Raw genomic sequence first — 18,769 nt, 5'->3', positions numbered from 1 at the left:
GCCCTACCTGTGAGAGCGTGGGGCGGGGCAACTATACCCATCCCTCCTCCTCCTAGTCTGAGAGCAGGTTGATCTAAAACATCCCCAATAAATGAGTGCCTAACTTCCTTTTAGAAAGCGCTAGAAGCAAACATCAGACCCTCAGTGTCGATATCCCATCCAAGAATTAGTGAACATGGCTGATGAAGCTTCAAATGGATTTTTTTTAACATACCCCCCAAAATATTTTAACTTCGGATGGGCAGAATTGCCCCAAGAGCTCATAGATAATGAAAACAAACATCCTGTAAATAATCATGATCAGGAATCACATATGATAAAACTTATGATCAGATGTGAGGAAGTCCCTCACCGTCCTCTGAGCAGCCTTATTGTTCTTTATATATTCAAGGACAAAGCAAAGGATGGTGAAGCTAGTTTCCTAACCAGGGTGTACCTTGTACCATCAGGAAGAACGTAAGGCACATGGGAGCCACACTGGTTCCTTAAATCAGCGTTAACGCCTCTGCTTTTCAACACTCTGACCTGATTTTTTGCATCGTGATCTCAAGTGGAAAGATCCAACTAGCCTCGGGCCCCACATTTAAAACCTCCGTCTTTGGGAATCAAATGGCTTATTCCACTTCTCTGTTCATTCGATACTATTACTGTAGCCTTTTTCCTCTGGAAAAGAGTGTGCAAAAGCAAAGACGAAGTCCAATAGGGTGGATTTAGCCTAGCAATTTAACCTGCTTTTAGAAGAGGGTATCAAGGGCAAAGGCTGGCTGGGCTGTGTGTTCATACCATCCCAGGGACGACTGCCAGGCACTATGTAGGGTGCTTTTCATCATTTTCCGTGGTCTTGTGGTGTGATTAAAATCTCATTACCTACTTAGTGTCAATGGTCACCCAGCTCTGAGAAACAGATGCTTAATCAAGTGAAATGATGAAGGGCTGGAAACAGGGCTACTTGTCTAGAATACACAAAACTCCACTTCTATCCTCAGCATAGTATGAGCCATGTATGATGCCCCATGCCTGTAATCCCAGCATCTGGGAGGAGGAGGTAGGAGAATCACAAGTTCAAGGTTATCTTCACATACATATGAGACTCTCTCTCAAAAATAAATAACAAGATATAACTTGTATGTTAGCCAATTTCTTAAAGGGGATGTGGGGGGGAAAGAGTAAGTACATAGAACATATCTGTGAGAGATCCTTTATGTTTTTCATACTCATATGATTTTTCTTCCAGGTGCCTTTTTTTGTCTGTTTTTGTTTGTATTATTTTTGGGAGGTGGGATGCATTAGTTTGCTTTTTAAGAGAGGACCTACTATATGTAACTTAGGTTGCCCTCCAACTCATAAGCCTCCTGCCTGCAAGAAGGGACCACAAAGCAACAACAGCAGAAACACAAGATCCTAATGTGAGTCCTGGGCCAAGAAGTAGGGAATCCATGGTCTCATTCAGTTATGCTCAGAGTCACTTGCTGTCGGCTTCTCTACCCCATCCTGATTCTGGGTAAACAGTTACTAGGCAATCTCTGGTGCTGGTTGTTGGGACTTTATTGGTGAAATTATTAAGGCCACTCCAGGTAGTGAAAAGGGAGGTTTATTTTGTGGGGTAACTTACAAATGAAGGGATAGGTTGTAGGGTTTGGCAAAGGTATCAGACAGTCCGGCGGTGTTCTCTGGAGAACTCTGCTCAGTCTACCTCCTGTGTCCAGCATCCCAGCACCAAGAGAGAGACCTTCTCTCAATCCTGGGTCTTCTGCTTCCTCCTCCACTCCACCTTGTGGACATGACCATTACCGAAGCCTCAATGGAGGTTGGAACTTCCAGGCCAATGCTGGGATGGCTATCCACTACATCTCCCCCTTTTGTCTAAATAAGAAAGTTCTAACCTAATACAAGACTATATACAAAGAGATGGTTATCAAATATTGTCCAGGAGTAATGAGGGATAATGACCTAGATAAGTTGGAATTACAATAAGTCCAAACAATATCAAGCAAAAAACACATAGTAAAATCCAGGGAAGTCTAGAGCGTGGGTAGGTGGCATGTTACAAAGATCATTCCAAAAGGTGTCCTATCCTAAAGAACCTGAGTCTAATACATAATATATTCTATCTAAGATATTATGTATGTATATATACTAAGTTGTAACTATAACTGCTAGCTACTCTTCAACCTCATCAAAGACCTGAGAAGGAATATAATAATACCCGAGAAATGGGAGAAGGATGCAAGCAACTTTTGGGAGTCTTGCAAGAATAGACAGAGACAGCTGGCAGCCTGGACAGTCACCTAATGTTTCTCAGCATCCTTGGTGCATTCAAATTGGCTACAGGCCTAGAGTATCTGACAGACCATTTTCAGAAGCAGGAATTCTGAAAGACCATCTTACCCTGTCTTGGCAAAGTTTAGTGGTCACTTTCCTTGTGTCCCGCTTGTCCAGAAAGGACAGCATTTGTACTGTCAGCAGTTGAGGCAAGGGCAGTTCTTTGCCCAGTAGGCCATTTTGTGCCAAGAAGACAAACTTCCAAATGGAAATGTCTTAGAAGCCCAACATTCTCTCGGGATCAAATTGGTGCTGCCAGGAGCAGTTCTGTCTCACATCAACAGAATTCTAAGTTATTTAAATGCCATATTCTCTAGGTCCATGAAGTGTTTGGAGATTACCTGTCCATCTGACCTATGTACTTATAAATCTGGATAACCTAACTAACATAATTATACAGATGATAAGCATAGGTGACAATAAATCTATAAGTCTTATCTACCTAAATAACCTAAGGACTAAGGCTTCCTATAAATAAGGCAAACAGTCTGTAAGCAAATGTACAGTAAAAGGACAATGACTTTAAATTGTGACAATACATAAAATATCTTTAACAGAGGTAGGAATGTATAGTGCAATATGCAATATGATAATAATCCTAAATATATACAGAATATCTTAAACAGAAGTAGAACATACATACAGTATGACAGATATAATTTCACATTTGTATCAATATACAAATATTTCAAATAAGAGTAAAAATATGTGTACAATATAACAAACATAGTTCTGTATTTGTATCAATATACAAATTATCTTAAATAGGAATATAAAAAGTTTATATTTGTATCAACATATAAGAATTCATAACAGTGCAAAGGCTGCTATATTACTAAATTTGTTTACTAATGTATATGACAGTCTACCATAAAATCTTATACCTATAAGGGGTGTTGTTTTCTTAGAATTGCTTCCTGCTGTTTAGGGGGCGATGGTATCTCTTTTGGGTATTGTGAGAAAGCTCAGATAGTTAAATCTCAGTTAGACTAACTGTAGATTCTGCAGCAACTCTCAGAGTAATGGGTAAGATTGTCTGAAATTCTGGCAAGAAGTGTAGTATGATGATGATTACCATGGCATCATTCTGGATTGGGCAGAGTTGTTGTTGTTGGGGCCCCATCTTCCTTCTGGAGACTTCAGAAATTGCTTTTGGAAAAAACTTATTTTTTATCAGAATGGAAGGTTTGGATTTAAAGATGTCATGACATGTAAGAAAGGATTCCAAGAAATCAAGAGTAACCATGGAGAGAATTAGAATCTTGAAGATAATGGTCCCTTATAATTGGTTTCCTTCTGTCTCACACCAGAGGGCTCTTCTGATATGGGACTGAAGAATCTCTCAACCTTTTCTTTTATCAATATGCTTGGGTTTAGAGAAGGAGTGAGCCAATTCCATCTCCAAAGCCAGCTTGGTTTATAATTAAATTGGAACCACAACTATTCTAGATTGATAGAGATATAGATGTTAGACAGTGATATCTTACCCTGTGTAGATTGGTACCAATAGATTCTTTCTTTCTGCTGTAAACATCTGGATATCCAAGGCCTTATGATTTCTGGAAGATGGGTATTTCCATTATCCTGGAAAGACAAAAACAGAAGCCTACCCCAACCTTTGATTGTTAAATTTTTCTTACAACCTGAAGAGATGTCACATTGGTGGATGATCTTTTACTTCTCCTCATCAAGGGGTTTCTCCTGCTCGAATCGATTTTTTATTAATTTTGTTGGTATCCATAGCTTTTCTTATCCTGTGGAAACAAAAGCAAAACCCCTTCCCCAACGTAGGACATGTCCAGGTTTCCATTCTGAGGTCAACACATCTTTGAAATAAACCAGTTGGTTTAGCTCAGGAGTTTTGTCTGTCGTCCAATGTCTCTCCGCAGCTGTTGTTCCTTTCTCATCAGCATTGAGAAAATTCAAGGTTAATAAAGCACTATGCAATCTATTTCTAGGAGTCATTGTTACCTGTTGCTGTTTGTTTAGCATATCCTTTAAAGTTCGATTGGATCTTTCTATGACTGTTGGCCTGTGGGATTGTGTGGTATACCTGTAACATGCTTTATATTATAATAAGCAAATAACTGTCTCATTTTATTGGAGACATATGCTGGGGCATTATCTGTCTTAATTTGTACAGGTATTCCCATGATGGCCATAACTTCTAATAGGTATGTAATCACAGAATCAGCCTTTTCAGAACTCATAGGTGTTGCCCACTGAAATCCTGAATAGGTCTCAATGGTATGGTGTACATACTTTAATCTTCCAAATTCTGCAAAATGAAACACATCCATCTGCCAAATTTCATTTCTTTGTATACCTTTTGGATTGCTCCCTGCAGGTAATGGAGTTTTGTTATAGAAGGAACAAGTAGGACATTTTTTCACAATCTCCTTAGCTTGTTGCCAAGTAATGGAGAAATTCTTCTTCAAACCTTTGCTATTTACATGGTGTTTCTTATGAAATTCTGAGGCTTCAAGCACATTACCTATTAGTAACTGATCAATCTCATCATTACCTTGTGCTAGAGGTCCTGGCAGACCTGTATGGGATCTGATATGTGTTATATATATATAGGATGTTCCCTCTTTCTGATGATTTTCAGCAATTATATGAATAATGAAGTTAATTCTGTATTATCAAGAATAAATTCAGTGGTTTCAATGTGTAAAACAACTCTCTCTGCATATTGAGAGTCAGTGACTATATTGAGGGGTTCTGTGAAGTCCATCAGTACCATAAGAACAGCATACAGTTCTGCCTTTTGTACAGAGCTTATGGACTTTGTACCACTTTACTTAAGTCTCCTAATTTGTATCCTGCTTTCCCTGATTTATTTGCATCAGTATAGAATGAGAGGACTCCAGAAATTGGCTTGTGTTGTACAATGTGAGGAAGGACCCATTCAGTGTTCTTTATGAATTCTATCCTCTTGCTTTTGGGATAATGGTTGTTAATCTCTCCCAAAAAGTTACTGCAGGCTCTCTGCCAGGATTCATTATCTTTCCATAGTGATGAAATTTCCTCACTAGTTAAAGGTACTACAATTTCTGCTGCGTCCATTCCTGTCAACTGACGAAGTCTTAATTTACCTTTTTGAATCAAATCAGAGATCTTTTCTATATAAGTCTTTAATGTCTTATTTGGTTTAAGTGGTAGGAATATCCACTCCAATATAATATCTTCCCTCTGCGTTAAAATACCTGTGGGGGAATGTCTGGAGGGGAATATGACAAGAATGCATTTAAGTTCTGGATCCACATGATCCACATGTGCTTCTCTAATTGTCTTTTCTACTAGAGCCAATTCCTTCTCAGCTTTAGCTGATAATTCTCTTGGACTGTTTAATTCTTTGTCCCCTTCTAGAGTATTAGCCAAATTTTGTAGTCCATCTTTGGGTATTCCCATGATACCCAATAAGTTGGAAATGCTTCCTAACAACTTTTGAAAATCATTAAGAGTCTTTAATCGATCTCTCCTCAGTTGTACCTTTTGGGGTCTAATTTTTTGTAACTCTATCTTATATCCTAAGTAATTAATAGAATCTCCTCTTTGTATTTTTTTAGGAGCAATTTGCAGTCCCCAGAAAGGCAAAACTTTTTTTACTTCTTCAAACATGCTTTCTAATGTGTCTAACTTTGGATCAGCTAATAGGATATCATCCATATAGTGATAAATTATGGATTATGGAAACTACACGAATTATCTCCAATGGTTTTTGCACAAAGTATTGGCATAAGGTAGGGCTATTTAACTTAACATTCCCTGTGGGAGGACCTTCCATTGATATCTCTTGACTGGCTGAGAATTGTTATAATTAGGAACTGTGAAGGCAAATTTTTCTCTATCATTTTCTTGTAAGGGTATGGTAAAGAAACAGTCTTTTAAGTGAATAACTATTACAGGCCATTCTTTGGGTAGCAGAGAGGGCAAGGGCATCCCAGTCTGTAGGGAGCCCATTGGCTGAATTACTTTATTAATAGCTCTCAGATCTGTCAGCATTCTCCAATTACCAGACTTTTTTAAATAACAAATACAGGAGAATTCCAAGGGCTGGTAGATTCTTGAATGTGTTGAGCATTTAACTGCTCTTGAACCAGCTGTTCTAAAGCTTGTAGCTTCTCTTTTGTCAAAGGCCACTGTCCAACCCAGACAGGTTTATTAGTTAGCCATTTCAAAGATAAGGCAGTTGGTACTTCTGAGAGTTCAACAGCAGTTGTACTCTGTTTGTGTAGACCAAGAATGGTTGTTGACTGTTTTTTATAGCATGTTATGATATTATTCCTAGAAACATGCATTGTCCTGTATTCCTTTTCTGAGAGTGTAGGAATTTTAATCTGGGTATTCCACTGTTGTAACAGATCTCGGCCCCATAGATTTACTGCTACATTTGCTACATATGGCTTCAGCCTTCCTCTCTGTCCTTCTGGACCTATGCATTCAACCCTTCTCGAACTCTGAGATAGGGTGCCAATTCCTAAAAGTTGGGCATCTACCTCTTGAAGAGGCCAATTTGGATGCCATGATTTTGGTGTACTTATAGTCACATCCACACCTGTGTCTACCAGGCCCTCCAGAACCAAGCCATTAATTCGAATTCTAAGCTTTGGTCTTTGTTCATTTATGGAAGTCTGCCAAAATATTTGTTTTATTGTGTTCTTTGTAAACTGTGGTTCATCTATCAGAGCTGTTTTATCATCCATTGCAATATCGGTTTTTACATTAGGCATTGGTTTATTCAGTTGTCCTGGAGAGGAATGTCTTCCACAGTGGCTGGGAATGTTCTTACCACATTTGATTTGGGGGCCTCTTGGCCCCCTGAGGCGTTTCCCGCCAATGAAGGGTTGCCTCGTATATCTATTTTTGATCTGCACTCACTGTTCCAATGTCGGCCTTTGCCACATCTTCTACATAATCCAGGAGGTGGTTGGGGGTCTCCTGTTTAGGCTATTCCTAGAAGGAGTATTACTTCTAAGATTACCCCATGTATAGTTTTTACTTATATGACCTGGTGTACCACATTTAAAACATTTGGTACCACAGGGCCTTCTTTCACCTCTGGGATTTGTCTCTCCTATCCAAGCCTCATTACTGTAGTTAAGAGACTCAACATCATTAGTATACTGAATGCATTCTTCCAAAGGAGCTGATCTGATCTTTAATGGTGTAAGTATTCTTTTACATTCTGCATTAGCATTGTCGAATGCCAAGGACTCAGTTAATACTTTTCTTAATTCTTTATCTGATACAGCTTTTGTTATAGCTGTGTTCAGCCTTTGTAAAAAATCAGTGAAGGGTTTGTGCTGTCCCTGGAATATCTTTGTGTATACCTCAGTTGCTTTTCCAGGTTCTGAAATTTTTTCCCAAGCATTTAGAGCTGCTGTATGGCATAGGGATATTGTATGCTCATCATAAATGGCTTGTACATTCCTGTCAGCAAAACATCCCTCACCAAGTATTTGATCTTGGAAGATCTCAAAACCTCCAAGTTTACCTTGTTGTTCTAAATTTCTTGCCTCTTCTCTCAACCAGCCTTTCCACTGTAACTGCTGGCTATATTCTAGAACAGCTGAAATTAACTGATGCCAGTCATCTGGAATGATTCTATGTGAGGTTGACCACGAATTTAACATCTGTTTTACATATGTGGAGTGTATTCCATATGTAACTACTGCTTCCTTTATATTTTTAAAGTCCCTTGTTGAAATTGGTTGTAATGTATATGTTGTATATGGCTTGGGGTGTGTGTCATCTGCTGGCTTCTCATGGATGATAACAGGATAAGCCATTGTATGAGAGCCATTTGGAGATGTTACAACCTGTATGGTCTTGCCTTTCTGATTATTAGGTCCCTTGTCATATTTATTGAGAGTTTCCTCCAGGGCTTGTAAATGAGCACCTAGGGTCTGTTCCAGGGAGTAAACCTCCTCTCTTGTAAGGGATTCCAGATATTTCATGGAATCATGGAAGTTTTTGTGTTCTTCTGAAACACATGATTCTATGGACCTTATCTTATCAAGTAATGATAATTTTTCTTCCTTATATAGTGTCTGAGTAGCTACAACTTCACTCTGAAGAATTAGTGTTCTATCCATTAAATATTCATATTTATTATCAATAAAAGCAATTTTGGGTACAAGCTTGTTTTGTAAATTCTGGTTAGCAGATTCCAGAGAGAGAATATTTTTATGTAAGTCCTGGTCAGCAGACTCCAGAGAAAGAATCTTTTTCTATAAGCCTTCATTGCTATCTTTTAAAGCCTGTAAATCCTGGTTAGCAGATTCCAGAAAGAGAATCTTTTTCTGTAAGCCGTCATTGCTATCTTTTAAAACCTGTAAATCCTGGTTAGCAGATTCCAGAGAGAGAATCTTTTTATGTAAGTCCTGGCCAGCAGATTCCATAGAAAGAATCTTTTTCTGTAAGCCTTCATTGCTAACTTTTAAAGCCTGTAAATCATGGTTAGCAGATTCCAGAAAGAGAATCTTTTTCTGTAAGCCTTCATTGCTATCTTTTAAAACCTGTAATTCCTGGTTAGCAGATTCCAGAAAGAAAATCTTTTTCTGTAAGCCTTCATTGCTATCTTTTAAAGCCTGTATCAGTCCCAATAATGACTCATCTTTGTTCTTATTATTAAACCAGTGTTTGAACACTGTGTGAATTATTACAATGAATGTCAAAATGGTACAGGCCAGATATGTCTTAGGGAGGTCATATATTTCCAGGAAAATGTCATTCATCATACAGGCAAAAAGGTTTTTAAATTCTTGTGAGGTAATGTTGTCAGCCATATTACAAGAATTACTCAAAATTTGTTAGTCAGTTTTAAGGTGTAAAATTATCAGGTACTTTTACTTGAAATAAGCTTATCTTTCCATGGTTTTGGGGGGGTGCAGTAGCACTTTTCAGCCAGCAGGAGGCGTTGGTATAGCTCCAAAGCAGGGCCTGCTGGCGACCTTGGCTGGCGGCAGCTGAAGGCAGGATCCAAGATGGTGGGGAGCCGGCACTCAGGGAGGAGTGGGAACGCCAATCACAGCAGTTTTCGCTGGTCTGGGGGCTAAGCTAGGGAACTGAGACTGGACTAGCTGCTCCCTTTTTCAGGAATGGAACTGTGGAGGAGTTCCCTGGTTAAATGGAACTTTGCAGTCGGGTTTAGGTACCCGCCAGCCAGGAAGGAGGCTGAGGGAGGGAGCCTCCTGGGCCTTTGGAATTTGCCCCACGTGAGGGCCAGATATTGGTGAAATTATTAAGGCCACTCCATGTAGTTAAAAAGGAGGTTTATTTTGTGGGGTAACTTACAAATGAAGGGATAGGTTGTAGGGTCTGGCAAAGGTATCACACAATCCAGCGGTGTTTTCTGGAGAACTCTGCTCGGTCTACCTCCTGTGTCCAGCGTCCCAGCACCAAGAGAGAGAGAGAGCTCCTCTCGATCCTGGGTCTTCCAATTCCTCCTCCTCCGCCCCACCTTGTGGGCGTGACTATTACTGAAGCCTTAATGGGGTTTGGAACTTCCAAGCCAATGCTGGGATGGCTACCCACTACAGGACTTAGCTAGTAAGCAATATGTTACAGACCATAACCAGCTCTCAGCTGTCTCCTAGCTCATTCCCTGGTTCTTCCTCTCTACCCTGAAGATTATTTTCAACACAGACCATTTAAGATATGAAATCAGGCCATTCAAAACATTTCAAAGGCCTCTCTCTCTCTCTCTCTCTCTCTCTCTCTCTCTCTCTCTCTCTCTCTGTGTGTGTGTGTGTGTGTGTGTGTGTGTGTGCTCTGTGTGTGTGTGTGTGTAAAAATCAAGGACTCTGAATGACTTGACCCCTCTTGCAGAATCTCCAGCCTCACCTCTGGCTAGCCCCGGTGTATGTACTCTCCTCTACTGACCTTACCATTTTTCAAACATGACAAACACAATCTCCCTTCAAGGCTTTGCAGTACAGTTTTCAACACTTAGGCTCTGCCTACCCCTGAAATTCTATGGCTCCTTTCATCACCTTCTTGGGCAATGTGGTGGTTTGAAAGAAAATGGCCCCCAAAGGAAGCGGCATTATTAGTAAATGTGGCCTTGTTGGAGTAGGTATGGTCTTGATGGAGGAAGTGTGTCACTGTGGAGGCAGGCTTTGAGGTCTCATGTATGCTGAAGCCATGCCCAGTGAGACAGACCACTTCTTGTTGCCTGCAAGGTGTAGAACTCTCAGCTCCTCTCCAGCGCCATGTCTGCCTGCATACCACCATGTCCGGCCATGAAGATAATGGACTAAACCTCTGAAACTCTAAGCCAGCCCATTAAATGTTTTCCTTCATAAGAGTTACTGTGGTCAAGGTGTCTCTTCACAGCAATAGAAACCCTAAGACAGGGACCTAACTCAAAAGATTTTATCAGCTCAGCACAGCTTTCCCTGGTCAGCCTAGTCCAAATTCATGGGATCCTGCACAAGTGTGGACGCTCAAAGGCTCTCTTTACTCTCCTCCATTACTCTAGCATACATCACAGTATCAAACTATATAGTTTCTTTGTCCTGTTTCTTATTTACCTCCACCACTAGAGAGCCACCCCCATGACACTGAGATTCTGTTTGTATATTGTGTTGCAAACTACTCTCTGGCAGTGAGAAATGAACTCAGTGATTATTTGTTGAGGGAGTGAAATATGAATGAATGGATGACCATTCAATGCGGTGCCCATGAACCTGTGTCTCTAAACCTGCCCAGAGCACACTTGGCACTCACTCCACCTCTCACTCAGGGAGGGGTCTCCATGCCACCCTTTCATTGGCCCAACAAAGCCCAGGTCTTTGGAATAACAAATTTCAAACCATTGATCCTGGTGGACTGACAGGTCCTATGTTGCAAAGATTCTATTCTATCATCCTAAGAAAAAGGAGAAATTCCAGTGATTTCAAGACTCTTCCTAAGAGCCTCTCACTTAAAAAACAGAAGAGGCCAAAGTCACAATTACAAGAGACTATTACCTGCTGGAAGCCATCCCATCCTCTGCTTCACAATGGCAGCTGGATCAGGGGAGAGGATGGGACTAAACAGGCATGTGAGCTATGTGATCAGCCAAGTACACCTTAGTGCTGTTCAAACAGAAGCAACAAGCTTTTCCAGGATGCCGTGCCATACAGGATGAGAACAGGTTTAAAGTTCTTAAACCACTCATGTATGGAGTGTCTCTTTTGTATCAAGATGTGAACTTAAAGAAAAGGAACGTCCTGTTATTCTCTCCTTCTTCCTTCCCCTCCTTCGAATTCATGAATTTGCTTAAGTCATTTATAGCACTCTTTATAATCCATACAGAAAAGTTTTTCAGAATCCTAAAGACCATGTGTAAGAGAGAATAAAAGATGTAAAATAGACAATAGATATCATTTCCAAACAGCACCGTGGATTCTCTCTTCACAAAGTGTCTGCTTCCTGCTCTCAATGTGCCAATCTTGCCACATCCATTTGTCATCCTGCAACTTCGCAAAAAAAAAAAAAAAAAAATCTTTATTTTCAAAAATCCATCTCAATCTGAAACCAGTTTGACTGCTTATTTAAATTCCTTCCTCGGGATGACTGTCACCCTGAATTATAGAATGTTCATAAAGTTGGGCACCCTAAATAATTCCAGCTCCTCTGTACACTTCAGGCTGCTGCCCTGGACTTCTATTAACCTGATTGCTTCCTCTTCCTGGTGACGTTCTCACAGCACCCAGGATCCTTTGCATGTCTCTGTGTTCGCTTCCAGAGAAGGAAGTTCAACACTGAGAGACGCATTAGCTAAAAGACAAAAGTGATGTGACTTCTTTCAAAGTCTATGTTTTTCCCTTGGTGTGGGATGCAAGGATTCTACACAAAGAACAGCCCCTGGCATCATCTTGGGAGTAGTCGGGCCAGCTTCCCAGAGTTCCCTATAACCTGTTGTAATGGTGAAAGCTGCCAAATGAGAATATCCTTCTGTTCCCCTGATAGTTACCCATGTTGTCACTCACACACTGCGTATTATATCACCAAGTCAGATGTTTAAATTAAGTATCCTTTCCAAGATAATTTGTCATTCTGAATGTCTTAGATTTGGCCTAATCTATCATTTATGTTTCTCAGAAAGAAACAATGCTGGGACTTCATAGAATCTAACTCTGTGGAGCTCAACAAAGTAAAGAAAGAAGTATAAGAATGAACACAGAATTGAGTTATCCTTTCAAATTTTACTATGGGTTTTCTAAGTTCTCAACAGATATAATAGGCTATGAAGACACTCAAGAATGCTTTACATCGTAATTTTGGTTCCATATTCCCAGATGAGCAAGCTGCATTGCTTGGTACCCAAACTGTGACAAGTTGTCTCAAGTCACAATAGAGTCAGAGGTGCTTCAGGTCTAACTAATTAATGTTTCTTCTCTTACACATGGCATGTATAAATATGTCTATTAGATGTTTCATACTGGGCTGGAGATGTAGCCAAGTTGGTACAGTGCTGGCCTAGCATGCATGGAGCCATGAGGTCAGTCCCCAGCACACAGAAATGAAGTGTCAGTCTATGCCTCTATATCTTAGAACTCAAAAAGTCAAGTCAGAAGGATCATAAGTTCAAGATTGTCTTTGGTTACACAGGAAGTTCAAGACTGGCTTGGGATACATGAGACCCTGTCTTAGAAGAAAAGGGATTTTTTTTAAGTCTGCATAGTCACAAAATTAACACTGGATGTGCCAAGATTGACACATTAAGAACAGGAAGCAGAAAACAAAAAATTCTCAACAAAAGAATCTCAAATGACAGAAAGACATTTAAGGAATTGCTCAACATCCTTAGTCATCAGGGAAATGCAAATCAAAATGACTCTAAGATATCATCTTACACCTGTCAGAATGGCTAAGATCAAAAACACTGATAACAGCTTATTTTGGAGAGGATGTGGAGTAAGGGCAACACTCCTCCACTAATGATGGGAGTGTAAACTTGTACAGCCAATTTGGAAATCAGTATGGCGGTTTCTCAGAAAAGTGGAAATCAATCTACCTCAAGACCCAGCAATATCACTCTTGGGCATATACCCAAAGGATGCTCTATCATACCAAAAGGATACTTGCTCAACTATGCTCATAGCAGCATTATTTGTAATAGCCAGAACCTGGAAACAACAAATATGCCCCTCAACAAAAGAATAAATGAAGAAAATGTGGTACATTTTTCATCTGTAAAAAACAAAGACATTGTGAAATTTGAAGGCCAATGGATGGAACTAGAAAATATCATCCTGAGTGAGATAACCTAGACCCAGAAAGACAAACCCAGTATGTACTCACTCACAAGTGGATATTAGATGTAAAGCAAGGATAACCAGGCTACAATTTACAGACCTAGAGAAAATAACAGGAATACCTGAAGAGGGATGCATGGATCACCCAGGGAAGGGGAAATGGATGAGATCTCCTGGTTAAACCAGGGGCTGGGAAGAGGTAAAAGGAAGGGGATAGGGGATGGGAACATGAGGAACGGTCGAGTTAGGGGATGGATGGAGAAGGAGAGCAACAAAAGATCTATCTTGATAGAGGGGACCATCATGGGGTTAAGGAGAACCCTCGTGCCAGAGAAACTCCCAGGAATCCACAAGGATGACCCCAGCTAAGACTCCTACCAATAGTGGAGAGGGTGCCTGAGCTGGCCTTCTCCTGTAATCAGATTGGTGACTACCCAAATTGTCATCCTAGAACCTTCATCTAGTAACTGATAGAAGCAGATGCAGAGATCCACAGTCAAGCACTTGGCTGATCTCCAGAGTCCAGTAAAGAGGAAAGAGGGATTATATAAACAAGTGGGGGTCAAGATCATGATGGAGAAACCTACAGAGACAACTGACCTAAGCTCATGGGAGCTCATGGACTCTAGACTGACAGCTAGGGATCCTGCACAGGACCTACCTAGGTCCTTTGTATATGGGTGACAGTTGTGTAGTTTGGTGTGTTTGTGAGGCTCCTAGCGGTGGGACCAAGATCTGTCCCTGGTGTATAAGCTAGCTTTTTAGAACCTATTCCCTTGTGCAATCTTGGTGCAGAGGGGTAGGAGCTTGGTCTTGCCACGACTTGATATGCCATGCTTTGATGTCTCCCATGGGTGGCCTTACCCTTTCTGAGGAATGGATGGGGGCATAGAAAGGAGATGGTGGGGAGGGAACAGAAGGAAGGGGAAAACTGTGACTGGTATGTAAAATAAATTTTAGAAATTAATAAAAAATAATAAATACTGTAAAAAAATAGGAAGCAGAAAGAGAAAAAACATGTATTTTATACTTCCTTAAAATGTACATATTTGTATTTGGCATATGTTTATATTCTAAATATATATTTCTCTGGCTTATGTGAAATTTAACAACTAATTATAATTTCATCATCTTAGTATTTAATTTACCTTTGTGAACATTTTGTTTTTACTTTAATTATACAAATTTATGGAGTATTAAGTAAAGATACATTTCTACAATAATCTTACTTTAGAATAGAGGAAGAGCTTTGTTACTATGGACAGGAGACCCACTGATTTCTTTCTTCTCTTCATAAAGCCTAGAAAGAACATTCAGGGCAGCAAGAGCAAAATCAAAATCAAACATGGGCACCATCAGGCATAACACTGATGACAAGGAATCCAAAAGGAGTTGTAGACGATGGGTTTGTGTAATGTGAGTTCCAGACAGCTGTGGACTCTTGGTGGTCCCAGCAGAGATTAGAAGTTACTATAAAGGCAAACGAGGAGAGAACTATGAAATCAACAAGTACAATCACACACACACACAAGATCAGGTACTATACAGATTGTTTCAAAAAGCAATCAAATAAGAAAATTAAGAGTGAAACTTAAAAAAAAAAAAAAAAACTTCTCCAGCTGTCCAAGCTGAAAACCAGTGTAGAGACAGTAGGACTCTAGGAAAGGGTGGTAGGAATGTAAGTCATGAGACCAGCCTTGGCTAACGAGGACCTCAGACACATTACAAGAGGCCTTGGGGTTTTTGTTGTTTTCTATGGTTTTGTTTTGTTCTTCTTTTTGTGGTAGAGACACAAATTCACCTAGCTCAAGCAACAAAAAGAGTCTGCTGTGAGTTGGATCTAAAATGAAGTATTAGAGATCCAAGAAAATAAACAAAAACTACCAAAAAGGCAGGTTCTGAGACAGAATTCAAAAGTACGGAGCCTCAAACACATTTAAAGGCAACAAAAAAGACCTTTCTAAGATCAGAAGACACAGAGTCAGAGGTAGGAAGTTTTTGTGACTCGGACTGATCCTGGAGAGACAAAGACATAACTTGTGAAAAGACGATATTGTTTAACACTTCACAAAAAAAAAAAAAAAGGGAAAAAAAAAAAACAGAGGAAAAAACACTCTATGTGAGTTTTCCCCTAATAGTCCAATAAGCTGTCTCATTTATATGTGGAAAATAGAAACAGACTGTGATAAAATCCCATACAGAGAGGTAGAAGAATAAAGATGAAAATGAGATCAATCCAGTTCCAGTGAACAACAGAACTGTACACACGTAGCAATGGAACTGTACACATGTAGCAATAGAACTGTACACAATCAGCTATATGATAAAAACTGCAATAAAGAGCGAGTTTCAAAATGAGCTGTAGAACCAACAAAAGAGAGAAGATTGATACTGTGGGGGTCCCCTTTTCCCTTGTGGTCTGTTGGCCACCAGTCTACAGGGACAAAAGGGGCAGAAGCAATGACAGAGAGATTTGGACAGCCTGTGAACATGACAGAAATAGCCTTCCAGGAGGCTGATTCAGTGAGACAGACCAACTTTATTCCAGAGTACAGGGAGTCTATAGGATTGGGATGGTAGCTGGGGAATCACGTATTTTCATTAAGCAGCATGCCCCTATCATAAGGCTCCTAGTACAAGTCTTAGTTATCATTGGTGGGAGCATGGTGCTATCATAATTCTCCCAGCAAAACTTCTAATTACCATATGGGCAGCAGAGGAAAAGCTTCTGGAGAGAACTGTGTCAGGGGTCACACTAGAGATAAGTCCAGCATCCCAGCCTAGAGACAGTCTCCAAGTTAGGTCAGGTAGAGAACAGGACACCTTCCTCCAGGGGTTGGGGCAGGCTGGGGTGGAGTGGGGGTCTTCTATGTTGCTGAGCTCAGAGAGAGCTGCGAGGTCATGGTAGGCCTCCGACTAGCAGGGCCTCCTAGCATATATGTACACAAAAATCTCATTTATTTATAGCATCAGCATACTTTCATGCCTATGTATTTGAAAATAAGTTAAATTCAATCAGTTTTCCAGAGATAGATTAGACCTTTGTTATTCATTAATGGTTTAAATTCTGTAATTACTCTCCATTATGTCCATTTTTGGACCAAGAGAATTTTTATTATGCTGTCTTCTTAGTATGATTCTTCCTGTGTCTCTGCATTTCTAGTAATTTCTTGGAGATTGTTTTTTTTTTCAATAGTTTGTAGTCCTTGGAATTATAGTGTAATTTTTTTTTAGCATTTAACAAAATTTATACTTCACTCCAATTGTTGTTGCATGTCAAATATCCAAATGCCGCTTCTCATTATTTGAACTTGTCTGATGATTTTTGCTTCTTTAAATTTCAACCTTTCTCCATCACTTTGATTTCAGTATATCTTACATATAATAGGGAGTTAAATTTGCTTTACAGTGCTGTGGATATTGCTCTGTGTAAATAAAGTTCTGATTGGCCAGTGGCCAGGCAGGAAGTATAGACAGGACAAGAGAGAAGAGAATTCGGGGAAGTAGAAGACTGGAGAGAGCCACCGCCAGCCACCGCCATGACAAACAACATGTAAAGACACTGGTAAGCCACAAGCCATGTGGCAAAGTATAGACTAACAAAAATGGGTTAATTTAAGAGAGAAGAAGTAGATAACAAACAGCCTGCCACGGCCATACAGTTTCTAAACAATGTAAGTTTCTGTGTGCTTTCTTGGTTGGGTCTGAGCGACTGTGGGACTGGTGGGTAAGAGAGATTTGTCCTGACTGGGCCAGGCAGGAAAACTCTAACTACATTACAGTGCTAATCAATTGGAACATTTTTTCCCCAAGTTGATTTGTTTATATGTTAGATCTCAGCTCTCACAGACTTGTTTATTATGCATTGACCACTACCTTGACAGTCATCATGTGGTCTGCTTTCTCTTTTTAATCTTAGGTATTTAACATAACTTAGTCATCTCTTTTACCTTTATACTTATATGATGCATAATATTTGGGGTTTCCTCATTTTTGATAATGACTAACTGTACCTCTTTCTAAGAAATACAAAAGTTAGTTGTACTTCCCTCCACTTTTTGCCCACTGCCCCTGTGTCTAAACATACATTATTATTTGTTTTCTCTTAATTAAGGGTTGTGGGACAATCAGCAAACTTATTCTGCTTTCTGTTCACTTTCTCCATGTGTTTCTTGAATTAACTGCTTTGTCAGGTCACATGACCCTGACCTATCCTTGTGCCCTTCCAGTCAATGTCCCTCAAGCAAACCCTCTGTCAACCTTCTGCAAATAGCCAGTGGCTTCTGATGTCTATCCTCAAGCAAGCTTCTCAGAGAGGCTTTTTAGCAAAAGCAATCTCAGCTGGAGAGATGGCTCAGATATTAAAAGTACTTGCTCCTTCTCCAGAGGACCTGAGTTTCGTTCCCAGCACCTAATACAGGGGCAGCTCACAACTTGTCTCTGATACCCTCTCTAGCCTCCAAAGATACCTGAGCACATATATCACAGACATGCAAGAACACATAAGTAAAAATAAAGATAAATCTTCAAAAACATAGCTCTCAGTTATTGAATGTTCATAAATTGTTTTTCAGTAGCCTTGATACTTGAAGGATAATTTGGTTTGATGTAAAATCTTTGGCTGGTATTTTAATTTTAAGGAATCTTTACAATGCTGTTCCACTGCCTTCTGGTTAAACACAAAAATTCCTGCTTCAAAAATCTCATTTATTTTTCTCTACTTTGATGTGCATATTTTTTCCTGTTATCTTAAAAACACAATCACTGTATTCAGAAGCATTTCCCGCTGGTCGCTCCCGAGTTTCCCAAGCATACTGATCCCAATCTTTCATTTTAGCATTTCCTTGAGTTATAGTTTTAAGATGTTTTCTGTCTTTTGTTTTTGAAAGGACTTTCTTCTTTGGGGATTTTAGGTTGAGCCTGGTCTGCTGCTGCAAATCTTTTGATGAATTCTTCCCTTCCTCTTGAATTTTTTTTTGTTTGCGTTCATCTCCCTCTAGCCTCAATTTTCATTACTGTGAATTTTTGGCCCTTTTGATTCTTCCCATTTAAACTTCATTTCTGAAATACATTTGGTTAATTTTCCTAGTCCATTTCTGAGTTTTTGCAGCTCTTTGTTCACAAAATTACGTTTTATATTCCAGCTATCTCTCCTGTACTTTGGTATACTTTTTCAAGCTTTGATTGTTTGAAAA

General features: G+C 39.8%; 1 protein-coding gene across 1 annotated transcript in view; it reads left to right on the top strand.

The window, feature by feature from the left end:
- Positions 1 to 18,769, top strand: part of Galntl6 (polypeptide N-acetylgalactosaminyltransferase like 6) — a 1,096,110-nt gene that overhangs the window by 1,037,435 nt on the left and 39,906 nt on the right. The gene's annotated exons all lie outside the window — the stretch shown is intronic.

The sequence above is a fragment of the Onychomys torridus genome, chromosome 17, assembly GCF_903995425.1.
Source record: "Onychomys torridus chromosome 17, mOncTor1.1, whole genome shotgun sequence".
NCBI classification, from domain to species: Eukaryota; Metazoa; Chordata; class Mammalia; order Rodentia; family Cricetidae; genus Onychomys; species Onychomys torridus.
The sequence above is the reverse complement of the archived record's forward strand: the minus strand, read 5'-3'. Positions and strand labels throughout refer to the sequence as shown.